Source organism: Hemitrygon akajei, chromosome 2 (assembly GCF_048418815.1).
Source record: "Hemitrygon akajei chromosome 2, sHemAka1.3, whole genome shotgun sequence".
NCBI classification, from domain to species: domain Eukaryota; kingdom Metazoa; phylum Chordata; class Chondrichthyes; order Myliobatiformes; family Dasyatidae; genus Hemitrygon; species Hemitrygon akajei.
In genome coordinates this window covers 88,987,545-89,002,210 of record NC_133125.1, presented here as the reverse complement: position 1 = coordinate 89,002,210, position 14,666 = coordinate 88,987,545, and positions in this window count along the sequence as shown.

Here is a 14,666-nt window from a genome sequence, read left to right as displayed (position 1 = left end):
CTGCCTAGAGGTCCATCATTCATGGTGTTCTGCAGAGTAAAGGGAACTTGGGAATATGTATTTCTTAAATGATCTGAGATGCCGGCTCTTTGTGATTTTTATGAGTAACTTGGATGAGGAAATGGAAGGGTGGCTTACTAAGCTTACAGATAACACCAAGGAGAGCGATGCTATGGATGGTGTAAAAGGTTGTCAAAGGGGCATCGACAGGATGCAGAGCTGGGCTGAGAAGTGGCAGATGGAGTTCAATCTGCAGAAGTATGAAGTGACACACTTTGGAAGGTTGAACTTTATGGTAGAGTACAGGAATAAGGTGGAAATCCTAGCAATGTTGAGGAACATCCACAGATCACTCAAAGTCGACACGTTAGTTGACATAGCTGTTAAGATGGCACATGATGTGTTGGCCTTCATTAATTGGGGGATCGAGTTCAAGAGCTGTGAGGGAATGTTTCAACTCTATAAAACTCTGGTTGGACCACATTTGGAATATTGCTTGTTTTGTTTGGCTCATTATAGATAGGAAGCGGAAGCTGTAGAGATGGTGCAGAAGAGATTTTCCAGGTTGCTGACTGGATTAGAGAGCACGTTTTATAAGGATAGGTTGAACAAGCCAGGGATTTTCTCTTCGGAGCAAAGGAAGTTGATTGAAGTGTATAAGATGATAAGGGCCATAGACAGAGTAGACAGCCAGTGACATTTTCTTGGGGTAGTAACAGCTAATATGAGAGGATGCAATTTTTAGGTGATTAGCTAAATGTGTAGGGAGTAGTCAGAGGTAAGTTTTTTAGACACTGCCAGGGTTGATGGTAGACATAGATTCATTAGGAACATTTAAGAGACTACCTAGATAGGCACATGGATGAAAGAAAAATAGAGAGATATACAGGATTAGATTGATCCTGGAATAGATTAGTATCGTGGGCCGAAAGGCCTGTACGACACCGTAATGTACAATATTCTGGTGAAGGAGTGAACGGTTCTGTTGTATCATCACCACCACTAATAAAATCATCAGAAAATATGTTTATGACAGTTAAAATACATACTTATGTTATGGAAAACACTAACAATGACGATCTCACAAAAAATCTTTGAAGTGCCAATTTGCCTTAAAGCTTTTCATCATGTTTGCCACCAAACTCTCCATTATATTGCCACTAAAATGTCATTCATCCCACCAGGACCATGTCAACTGAAGCTTCCTGCACAAATGATTAATTCTGATCTTTTCTACAATGCAGAAGCAAAAAGATTGCTTTTGCAGAATCAAATGGAGATGGAAAATAAATTGGCTTCTTTCTTGCCGTCAGAATAAAACTCAAAGCAAGGGAATTCATTAATCAACTCAAATTATGTGGACACCTGTTTTTTCCATTAATAAAATGTCTGCCATTATGACTAATAACCTTTACAGAAAGCGTTGTTTATGGAGTGTATACATACACAAAAATGCATCTGTCAGAAATGGAAAAGGACTCATTTCCAATTCTACATGAGTCTGACAATTCTATTATTTCATCATTGTTCACTATGTTTAAGTCCTCATCAATGTTCCCTAATACCAGCCAAGAGTATTATGCCATTAGGAAAGAAATTGACCCTGTTACATTGTATCAATCCATCATTATATCACTAATAAATATGAGCCATATTTGTGCACTTCCTTGCCAAAGTACTGGATAAATTCCATTGGTTACTTTACTAGACAAAAGGAATATTTTTGAAACTTTACACCCTGTCTATACAGTATATCTTGGGCACCAAATTGTAATGTGTTCAGCCATACTTTCCTTTATTATATTTATTGCTTGAGCTATAAATAAATACATAAAAGGTTATATATGTCTAACTTTTGAATACACTGCTTGTTCCCCCAAACAACCATCAAATTTAGCGATAAATATAGTTGATAAGTATTTAAAGCCTTCTGTGTATAAATTTACAAAGGTACGTAACCTGAATGATGTAATTTCTGTTCACCAGAAGTCTTCAACTGGGTATCCTCAAATCCTGACATTTTATTCATTCTAACCTCTTCAGCTAAAAGAATCAACATCTGACCATCTGAAATAAAATGCTGGAACCACTCAGACAGCAGGGTGAAAAGAGAAATAGTTAACATTTCAGATTTCCAACATCTGCAATTGCTTTGATTTTCTTCTAAGCATCTGTATTGCTAGATCCTCTGTGTTTCAAATGACATCACCTCCCATGCACCTAAACTCCAATCAATCAAATACCCATAAACTCATCTTAAATAGCCAGGTCTAAGATTCCATGATTATCACAACAATTTATAGCAAGCTCCTCCAAGAGGACCACAACCTTGTCGTGGTCCAGAGGCTGACGTGCCTCAATGACCCAGAAAGCTACACTGGCTGGAATCAGGGCTTTATGCTTTGGCTCTTGATCAAACAGGTCAAAGGGTAGAGACCATTCTAAGTTTGGTCCACCAGTCCTCTGGGTTCGGGGGTTCAGCTCAGAGCTAACAATCCTGACTGGTAAAACAAAACTGTTATGGAAACAGCAATGAAGAATCCTTCTGCATCTGATTGTGTAAGGTACTCTTGAGTCCCCACCCAGGACTTGCATGACTGACAGTAGTGAAAACTGAGAGGAAGATACTGGCACGATGAAGCAACCCCTGAGATGGAGGACCTTCATTGTTGTCCTTACTGCAAGCAGTATAATGGGCAGTAAGTTATATCAAACTAATTATTCTTCTTTATCCAAATGTCTTACTCATGTTCCTTAATAGCATTGTTGCATTTACAACCTTCCAATCTGCTGTGACTGAATCTCAGCAATTTTGAAAGACTGTCGCAAATGAAGCCATTGTCCCTACTTCTTTTAGAATCCTAGGATATAATAAAAATATATTTATTAAAATTATTTTCTTCAGGCCTAATTTATTAATATTAATAAATTCATATTCCTCACTCTCATCAAACATTCAGTTCCCCTTTCCTTCTGGTAAATACACTGTATTCTCTACAGTGAAGGAATTAACAACATTTTTGTTTTATCTCTTCAGCATTCTCATCTCTCGGTCTCTAAGCATCTCACATTTACTCCCATATGCTCTTCCTTTTTATATTCTTGTAAAAGTTCTTAAGAATTCTTTATGCATTTCTGGGCATATTTTATCCACCTGGCATTTGGGACAGCAAGGAAGGTCCTTCATTTCTGATGGGGTTCATGGCTTCCTTCATTGTGCCTGTATCTTCCTCTCAGTTTTCACTACTATCAGTCATGCAAGTCCCGGGTGGAGACTCAAGAATACCTTACGCAATCAGATGTAGAAGGATTCTTCATTGCTGTTTCCATACAATTCTGTTTTATCAGAGTTGTTGGCCCTGAGTTGAACCTCCAAACCAGGAGGAGCAGTGGACCACTCAGTCTGGCCTCTACCCTTTGACCTGTTCGACATGAGTGACCCTACCAAAGCCAAAGCATAAAGTCTTGATTACAGCCAGCATTGCTCTCTGGGTCATTGAGACACACAGGACTCCAATCCCAATTACAAGGTTGGGGTTCTCCTGAAGGAATTTTTGTTTGCTTCTTTCTGAAATGCAGCTCTCCACAAAGCTTACTACTTTGGTTTTTAATCTAATATTTCCCTTCAAATCTTCACTCACCATTTGTGGATGTTTTTAAGTATCCTCATACTGAGAAATTATACACTAAATACTTATGTTTTCATATTTATTTGTTTTTTTTTTGAGGGGAGGATCTGGATATCAACTGCAAGGCCAGCGCTTATTGCTCATCTCCAGTTGCTCTTAAGAAACTTTAGGGAATGCTGCCTTGAGTCGGTCTAGTCTGTCAAGCAAAGGTATTATAGTATGTTGTTAAGTGAGGAGCTCCGGAGCATAAACTTAGTGACAATATAAGAATAGCAATACATTTACAAGTTAGGATGGTGTGCAGTTTGGAGCAGAATATGGAGATAGTGCTGCTCTTGTATGGCAAATGTGGAGAGTTTTATCATACCTCTGGCTTGTGCTTTGTGGATGTTGGAATGGCCTTGTAACCTTTGTAGTCACTGTATTTCAACTGGACCGTTTGAGTTTTTGGATAATGGTTATCCTGGATACTGAGGATAAGAGACTTAGTATCGAGAGCATCCTGAGCAGCTGCATCACTGCCTGGTTCGGGAATTGCACCACCTCGGATCGCAAGACCCTGCAGTGGATAGTGAGGTCAGATGAGAAGATCATCAGGGTCTCTCTTCCTGCCATTACAGACATTTACACCACACACTGCATCCGCAAAGCAAACAGGATTATGAAGGACCCCACGCACCCCTCATACAAACTCTTCTCCCTCCTGCCATCTGGCAAAAAGTACCGAAGCATTCGGGCTCTCATGATCAGACTGAGCTATCAGACTCCTCAATACCCAGAGTCTAGACTGACATCTACATCATTTATTATTATATTGAAATTTGTTCTCTACTGTGCCTATTGTCTTGTTTATTAAATATTTATTTATTAATTAATTATTGTACTGCCCTGCACTGTTTTGTGCACTTTATGTAGTCCTGTGTAGGTCTGTAGTCTAGTGTAGATTTTGTGTTGTTTTTACGTAGTCTACTGTAGCCTTGAGTTGTCTCACATAGTCTAGTATAGTTTTTGTGTTGTTTCATGTAGCACCATGGTCCTAGGGGAATGTTGTTTCATTTTTACTGTGTACTGTACCAGCAGTTTATGGTTGAAGTGACAATAAAAAGCGACTTGACCTGACTTGACTTGACTGTAAAGTATTTGATCACGTTGGACACCCTTTTGTTGGAGACAATCAGTTCCTGGGAATTTTGTTGTTCAGGTGTGACTAGTCATTTATCATCTCATGTCTAAGTCCTATCTTTTATGGTCATGAACTGCTTTACTTACTAAGGAATGGGAAATGGAATTACATGTTGTGCAATCATCCCCATTCTTGCTTCATGAAGGAAAGAGAGTCATTGATAAAGCCACCGAGGATGATTGGGCCTATGATATCACTCTGAGAAGGTCCGACAGTAGTGTCCTGCAACTACGATCATGGATGTCGTAGAATCATAAGCACCTTCCTTCGTATGAGATCTGAGTTTCCCCATGTCACCCATTGTCTTCAATTCTACCAGGGCTCCTTGATGCTACTTTTGGTCAAAGGCTGCTTTGATCTGAAGGGCAATCACACTTATCTCACCTTTGGATTCCAGTCCCTTGGGTTATATTGAAACCAAGAGAATTCTTCACAGAACCAAGATAGATTAGCTATTGGAAATGCTATTTGGTAGCACCTTGGATCACATCTTCTAGCACATTGGACATCTTGTATAGAAGTGTAATTTCTTCTAGAATATGACTTTAATACCACAGCTAGAGCGATGGGTGGGCTTTGCTGTATTCAATGCACTCATCCATTTTTAATATCATATGAAGTGGATTAAATTAATAGTTAGGAGCTCGTCCGGAGGCAGAAATTCAATTAGAATTTGATCAATTGGACTTGATGGGTCAAGTGGTCTATTTTCCTCCTACATCTTATGGTGTAAATACTCAGGCTTGTCTTTGGATGCTGGCAATACTTGTGAAGCAAAATATTGAGGCTTGGGGCAAGTTTAATTCATGACTACATGTGGGAAGATAGGCCTGGATCAAGTGGACATGGAGAGTGCGAGAGTCTAGGACCAGAGGACACAGCCTCAGAATACAAGGATGTTGCTTTAGAGAGAGAAGGAGGAATTTCTATGGCCAGAGGATGGTAAATCTGTAGAAGTCATTGCCACAGACAGCTGTGGGGGCTAAATCATTGTGTATATATAAAGCAGAGGTTGATAGGTCATTGATTAGTTTGGGTGTCAAAGATTAGAGGGAGAAGGCAGGATAAAGGGGTTAAGAGGAATAATAAATCAGCCATGATGGAATGGCAGAGCAATCCTGATGGGCTGAATGACCTAATTCTGTTCATGTATCTTATAGCCTTACGATTTTAATAGAAGTTCTGGCTAATATCGTAAGAAGTTCAGTTTCCTCAGTCCTAAATGGCTATATTTATTTTATTTAAAGTCCTCATAATTTTGGGAGGATTACTAAAGATATGGCACATACAGTGAATAGGAGGGCTCTTGGAAATACCGAGGAACAGAAGGACCTGCAGAGATACTGCATGTGTATAAGTATCTCTGAAGGTGGCAGCATGGGTGGATAAGGAGACAAAGGAGGCTTATGGGATACCTTCTTTCATTATCTGAGGCACAGAAGAAAGAACAAGGGGGCTATGGTACAACGTTGTAAGCCATTGGTCAGGTCCTGCTACACTATGGGAAAGATATGATGCACTAGAGAGGCTGCAGAGAAGATTGATAAGCATGTTGCCTGGATAGAGTGTTTCAGATATGAAGTGTTGAATTGTGATATTTTTGAACCAAGATTCCTTCAGAAGTCAACAAAGTGGCACAAAATTTTTTGCTCCACAATTGCTTTATAAAGTGCCAATAGAACGAAGAGAATTGGAAATGGGGGAGAAACAGAGGTCTACTAGGGGAAGGGAAAGAAGAAACAAAGAATGTGGGCCAACACCTTCATCCCTTCTTATAGCCCAAATAAACAGATATTCCATTCAAATCTGAATGTAAGAGTTAATCAATCAGATAGCCCTACTCAAATGATTCAATACCAACAAAAAGACAGAACTGCAATCACTAGGGGACACACTGAACAATTGTATATACATACTGTGACCATTAGGAATCATACTAAATAGTTACTTGTACATAGGTAATTATCTAAAATACTAGCAGGTATAAATTATTAAACTGCAAAGGAAATAGCAAGTTACATATTCTAATCCAACAGAGGAGAGACTGGGTTTGTTTTCTTTTTTCTAGTCTTACTTGAAGCAGAGTAGTCTCGGGGGGGGGGGGGGGGGGTGTTGTCCTGATAGAGATTTTTTAAAAGTACATATAATATGAAATGTTATAGTCTGCTCACTATGTACTGTGTCATGTGACGTGGCCCATCATTGTGTTTCCATGACCATGATTGTTCTTGGCAAATTTTACTACAGAAGTGGTTTGCTGTTGCTGCCTTCTGGGCAGTGTCTTTACAAGATGGGTGACCCCAACCGTTATCAATACTCTTCAGAGATTGTCTGCCTGGCATCAGTAGTCACAAAAACCAGGACCTGTGATATGCATCAGCTGCTCATATGACCATCCACCACCTGCTCCCATGGCTTCCCGTGACCCTGATCAGGGGCTAAGCAGGTGCTACACCTTGCCCAAAGGTGATCTGCGGGCTAGCAGAGGGAAGGAGTGCCTCACACCTCCTTTGGTAGAGACGTATTTCCACCCCACCACCCAATGTTATTGTACACATACTTAATTTAATATTGACGAGGTTAATAAGTTATATACATTCTGCATTTGCAGCATCACTTTAAATTTTAGAATAAAATATATTTGAAATAGTTAATAAAATAATTTCATCTCTCTACGGTTTGCTTATTAACCTCTATTCCACTACCCCCCTCTCAACTCAGTTTTTACCCTGCACCCCTTAAATTATATTTATTTGGGTGTCTGAACCAGTAAGGATAGAATGGTCTTATTCAAATTATGGACAGAAGATTATCTAATATCCTTCAGCACTTCTTTATAGCACTGCAATTTTTTTATATGTTCCAAAATCTGACTGTCATATCAAAACTCAGTAATCTTCAGTTTCTGGTCTTACAAAAATACTTTGGTTCTGACCTGCTTGAGGTCAGTTTTAAATAGCTTTCAGTTGCTCTTGACTCTAAATCACTCTGAGTTTGATTACAGGGCAATATCTGGAAATCATTCAGTCAAGGTCATGAGACTCCACTGCTGATCTAATGTAGAAAGCATCAGACAAGACACTTCTGCTTAACTCCATGGACAGATCTCATTGTCAGGGTTCTATTGTTCGATTCTCAATGATGAATGCACATTCCACCATTAAAGAAGATTTACAAATCTCCAGCTTATTCTTATTATCAAGAATGTTACAGTCCTGGAATTTTTATGTCAACTTTTTAGCCTATTTGAGTCAAAGATTTCTAGAAGTTCATTTCAGATCACTCAAAGTGGTATATTTGATTTTTAAATTGTATAAGAATTGAGGAAAAAGTTGCTGTACAGATGCCACTGTTTAGTGAAGTCTTCCCACATCGCTGTAATCTCAGTTTTATTTTATTTACCTACTTAATTTATCTGGATGAAATCATGATGTTCATGTTCTAAGAGCAATGTTTCCAATTATTTCCATCCAAGGTGAAAACAGTGGTAAAATTAATTGGAAGAAAAGGGGGATTTTATTTGAATTATAGAAATATATTTCTGTTTCATATCTGTTTGTGTTTTCTTAACTGTACAATTTTTTTAAAATCTGCATCTTTTATTGCTAAAGCTGGCAGTTTATTTTGTTCTGATATGATCTGTTTCTATTAAGGTATTTTCTTTGCATAAGCAAACCATAAACAAAGCAAGTTCATCATTTATTCAGGGGTGGAGTGGCCGCAGGGAAGAGACAACTTTAAAGATTATGCCATTCCTCTTGGCTGATATAGAACCATTTATGTCCACAAATTGGAAAGAGAGTGAATCATAGCCAGAAGTTATCAGGTAAATTATTACTTTTCACCACAATAATATAAAGGCAAATAAAGGACAGTCAAGATAATGCTTAATTAACTCATTTTTAAAAAGAAAATTGTCTGATATGATTCAACCATTTGCAATTGAAACCAACATTCATTATTCTCTTTTCACCATTTCCTTGCAAAAGGCAATAAGATTAAATATACAGTATTTTTCATAACAGTTGGCATATGAAATATCTCATATGTACTTCAACCTAAAAAATGAGTGTGTGCAAAATGCAAATAACTTATTCAGTTCCTTACTTCAATATTAAATTAAATGTGAATATGCTATAGTATTATGCTAACCAATATGAAGATGGAATGTCATTTACTAGAAAAATATTAGTAATCAGGGGCTAATCATTAAAGATAGGCTAATAACAATTTTAAACTCATAAGGCAATTTTAAAAGGCTCATTTTCATCTGCTGGTGGCTAACATCTTTTAAAACACAATAGATCACCTGCACAATTGCTTCTGTCAAGTCAAGAAGTTGCAAGGAAGGAAAGCTTCTTCTAAAAGATTTGGAAGCAAGTCTGGTAAATCACTATAGATTTAATGAAGTGCTCTTCTACAGACGTGGCAAACCGTTTTGGAGGGTGTGTGCCCAAATTGGAGATAATTTTCAAAAAAGTTCTCTCAAGTGCCATGGTAATTTTGAGAGGAGATTCACATTGATTAATAAATTAGCAACAATAATTTATTTTGAGGAGTAGAGATGCATCCTATTTATGTGTATTCATTGTTTTACTATTAATAAAAGCATATCTGAGACTGATTGAAATAAATTAAGCCTTTTAGAGAACCTGTTCAAAACTTATTAACATTAATCTTTTTAAAGGACAATTGAAAAATAACATATTTTCTCAATAGTATTGTAATTGTACCTCCTACAGTACATAACTTAAGAAATGTGAATATGAAATACTAAGTTTTTGTACATATTCATATAAGTTCAAGGAAAGAAAATAAATACAATTCAGTTTCAGTGAGATTTTTGTTGCCAACGATGACAAATATTTTACATCTGGCTTGTATTTTGTTGTTCTGAGAGCTACGCACAATACACTAATTTCTTCAGTGAATCTGCTCCTATAGTTGAAGTTGACCAAGTTCGTCTCTCTAAACAATGACTCATACAAATATTAATGGAGATGATAAACTACAGTATTTATCGTCATTATCACCGAGTATCCAGCATTCACTCATTATTTTTTGCATTGTTTTTGTATGGGTGGGGTTTTCACTCAATTTTCAGGTTGAAGTACATATGAGATATTTCATATGCCAAATGTTATGAAAAATACTGTATATTTAATCTTATTGCCTTTTATTGCAAAGTGGCACATGCACCATAGATTCACCATCCCTGATGGAGTATCCATTAATACTAGGTCTTCCTTCCCCTTCTTTTCTAAAGTAAAATTATACGTGTACGAATAGCTTATTTCAAATGTTACCTCAAAATGCTTAAGATTTCATACTTCAGTTTGTTTTGAGAACACCTGGTGTGTCAGTTCACAGGCTTGATAGATAGATAGATAGATAGATAGATAGATAGATACTTTATTCATCCCCATGGGGAAATTCAACATTTTTTTTCCAATGTCCCATACACTTGTTGTAGCAAAAACTCATTACATACAATACTTAACTCAGTAATAATATGATATGCATCTAAATCACTAACTCAAAAAGCATTAATAATAGCTTTAAAAAAAAAATTCTTAAGTCCTGGCAGTTGAATTGTAAAGCCTAATGGCATTGGGGAGTATTGACCTCTTCATCCTGTCTGAGGAGCATTGCATCGACAGTAACCTGTCACTGAAACTGCTTCTCTGTCTCTGGATGGTGCTATGTAGAGGATGTTCAGGGTTTTCCATAATTGACCGTAGCCTACTCAGCGCCCTTCGCTCAGCTACCGATGTTAAACTCTCCAGTACTTTGCCCACGACAGAGCCCGCCTTCCTTATCAACTTATTAAGACGTGAGGCGTCCTTCTTCTTAATGCTGCCTCCCCAACATGCCACCACAAAGAAGAGGGCGCTCTCAACAACTGACCTATAGAACATCTTCAGCATCTCACTGCAGACATTGAATGACGCCAACCTTCTAAGGAAGTACAGTCGACTCTGTGCCTTCCTGCACAAGGCATCTGTGTTGGCAGTCCAGTCTAGCTTCTCGTCCAACTGTACTCCCAGATACTTGTAGGTCTTAACCTGCTCCACACATTCTCCATTAATGATCACTGGCTCCATATGAGGCCTAGATCTCCTAAAGTCCACCACCATCTCCTTGGTCTTGGTGACATTGAGACGCAGGTAGTTTGAGTTGCACCATATCACAAAGTCCTGTATCAGTTTCCTATACTCCTCCTCCTGTCCATTCCTGACACACCCCACTATGGCCGTGTCATCAGCGAACTTCTGCACATGGCAGGACTCCGAGTTATATTGGAAGTCAGATGTGTACAGGGTGAACAGGACCGGAGAGAGTACGGTTCCCTGTGGCGCTCCTGTGCTGCTGACCACCGTGTCAGACCTACAGTCTCCCAACCGCACATACTGAGGTCTATCTGTCAAGTAGTCCACTATCCAATCCACCATGTGAGAGTCTACTCCCATCTCCGTTAGTTTGTGCTTTAAGATCTTGGGCTGGATGGTGTTAAAGGCACTAGAGAAGTCAAGGAATGTAATCCTCACAGCACAACTGACCCCATCTAGGTGAGAGAGTGATTTGTGCAGCAAATACTTGTGAGATCACTAGTTAGCACTTGCAGCTAGTGCTAAATGAAGAGATTTTGTAACATTGTAGGCAGATTCACACAGCTTTAATATGTCACCAGCAATGAAATAAAAACTGATGGGGAAAAAACCATAAATATAATTAAGTCCAACATACAGTAAACAGCATTTTGAGTACCTTACAAAAATAGAATTTACTAAACTCCACAGGCAGAAGTCAATTCAGTGAATTCCACTTAACATAATTAAGAACAGATGAAACATAGCCTACTAAATCTCAGTGACAGTCAACACCAGATGCCAGCTATGAAACTTTCCTGAAACGTGTTCAGGGAAGTTTCTGTAATCAATATATGGAAGTCCCAACCTAGAGAAAATGTGATACCAGATCTCCTATTACATAATGAGACAGGGCAGGTGACAGAGATCTGTGTAGGGGAACACTTTGCATCTAGTGATCATAATGCCATTAATTTCAAGGTAGTTATGGAAAAGGATAGGTCTGGTCCTCGGGTTGAGATTCAAATTGGAGATAGGCCGATTTTGATGGTATCAGAAAGGATTTGGCAAGTATGGATTAGGACAGGTTGTTTTCTGACAAAGGTGCACTTGGTAAGTGGAGAGCCCTCAAAAGTGAAATTTTGAGATCTCAAGAGTTTGTATGTTCCTGTCAGAATAAAAGGTACAGATAACAGGTTTAGAGAACCTTTGTTTTCAAGAAGTATTGAAGCCTGTTAAAGAAAAAAGAGGTGTATGCAGGCAGGAACAAATAAAGTGCTTGAGGAGTATAAGAAATGCAAGAGAACACTTAACAAGGAATTCAAGAGGGCTGAAAGATGACACAAGTTTGCTCTAGCAGACAAGGTGGAGGAGAATCCTCAGGCCTTCTACAGATATATGAAGAGCAAAAGGACAACAAGGGACAAAATTGGTCATATGGAGGTTCAGACTGGTGATCTATGTGAGCAGCCAAAAGAGATGTGGAAGATCTTAAATGGATTTTTTTGCATCTGCATTTACTCGGAAGAGAGACACCAAGTCTATAGAACTGAGACAAAGCAGCACTGGGGTGATGGATTACATACCAATTACAGATGGGGAGGTGTTTGCTGTCTTCAGGCATATTAGGGTGGATAAATCCCCAGGGCCTGACAAGGTGTTCCCTCGAACCCTGTGGGAGACTAGTGCAGAAATTGCCAAGGCCCTATAAGAGATATTTAAGACATCCTTAGGATGAGTGACATCCTGTTAGGATAGCTAATGTTGTTCCATTATTTCAGAAAGGCTCTAAGAAGAAGACAGGAAATTATAGGCTGGTGAGCCTGAAATCAGTAGTGGGAAAGTTACTAGAAGGTATTCTAAAGGACTAGATATATATAGGTATTTGGATAGACAGGGATTGGTTAGTGATAGTCAACATGGCTTTGTGCATGGTAAGTTGTGTCCAACCAAATTTATGGAGTTTTTCAAATAGGTTACCAGGAAAGTTGATGAAGGCAAGACAGTGGATGTTGCCTACATAGACTTTAGCAAGGCCTATGACAAGGTCTCAGATGGGAGGTTGGTCAAGAATCTTGGCATTCAAGATGAGGTTAGAAATTCGATTAGCATTTGTGGAAGAATCCAGAGAGTGATTGTTTGTCTGACTGGAGACCTGTGACTACTCGTGTGCTGCAGGAATCGGTGATGGGTCCATTGTTGCTTGTCATCTATATCAACAATCTGGATGATAATGTGGATCAGCAAATTTGTGAAAGACATCAAGATTGGGGGTGTATGGATAGTGGGGAAGACTATCAAAGCTTGCAGCTGGAAAACTGGGCTGACAATGGCAGATGGAATTTGATGCAGACAGGAGTGAGGTTCTACATTTTGGGGGGATGAACCTGGGAAGATCTTACATAGTGACAGGTAGGGGAGTACAGTAGAACAGCGGGATCTGGGTATACAGATCCATAATTCCTTCATGGGTAGATAGGCTCATAAAGAAATCTCTGGCACACTGGCCTTCATAAATCAATGTACTGAATACAGGAGTTGGGATGTTATGTTCAAACTGTATAAGGTATTGATGAGGTCTAATTTTGAGTATTGTCTGCAGTTTTGGTCACTTTCCTACATGAAAGTTAGATAAATGGATAGATAGATACTTTATTGATCCCAAAGGAAATTTCAGTCCACAGATATACAAATATTAAAAGAGAAGTAAGAAAGAATAAAAAGTAAGTTACCTCGAACAGTCTAACAGGAGGGGGTCATCACTTCCCCAGCTATAGGTCGACTCATTATAGAGCCTAATGGCTGAGGGTAAGAATGACCTCATATCATGCTCTTTGGAGCAGCGCAGTTGTCTTAGTCTGTTACTGAAAGTGTTTCTCTGTTCAGCCAAGGTGGCATGCAGAGAGTGAGAAACATTGTCCAGAATTGCCAGGATTTCCTGTAGGATCCTTTGTTCTTTGTTCATATGTAAATATGATTGAGAGAATACAGAGAAAATTTACAGGGATGTTGCCGGGAATTGAGGACCTGAGTTATAGGGAAAGGTTAAATAGGTTAGGACTTGATTCCTTAGAATGTAGAAGACTGAGAGGAGATTTGATAGTGGTATAAAAAAATTGTGAGGTGTTTAGATAGGACAAATGCGAGCAAGCTTTTTCCACTGAGGTTGGGTGAGTTTACAACTAGAGGTCATGGTTTAAGGATGAAAGAAGAAATGTTTAAAGGGAACATGAGAGAGAACTGCTTCACTCAGAAGGTGGTGAGAGTGTAGAATAAACTGTAAGTCCAAGTGCTGGATGTGGGGTCAAGTTCAACAGTTTTCTTCCTAGGATAAACTGCTAAGATTAAAATTATCCTATTTTTCATTGTAAAAATTTTCTAGCAACAAATTTCAAAACGAAGATCTCTCTTTGTACCTCACCCCAGGGTCAGATTGTGCTTCAAGTTGATGGGAATATGGGGAAAAAAGTTTATAAGAAAACTTATTTGTTTATGGCGAGATTTCTCCGTCACCTGACATTGACTCAATACGCCAAATGGTATCTATCTTTCCATGCTGTAAGAAGATCTGTTGCTTTCTACCTTGTCAGGACTTTTAGCAAATGGCTCTGGCATTTTTCAATATATCATCATATTGGTTGGTATATAGCACCCAAAGCATTCCCAATTCCCCCCCTAAAGAGATGCAAGATGCTTTTGAATAGTTCCTTTATCCAGCCAATTAAGTGACTAATTCAGTCATCAAGAAACTCAAATCATCTGTGA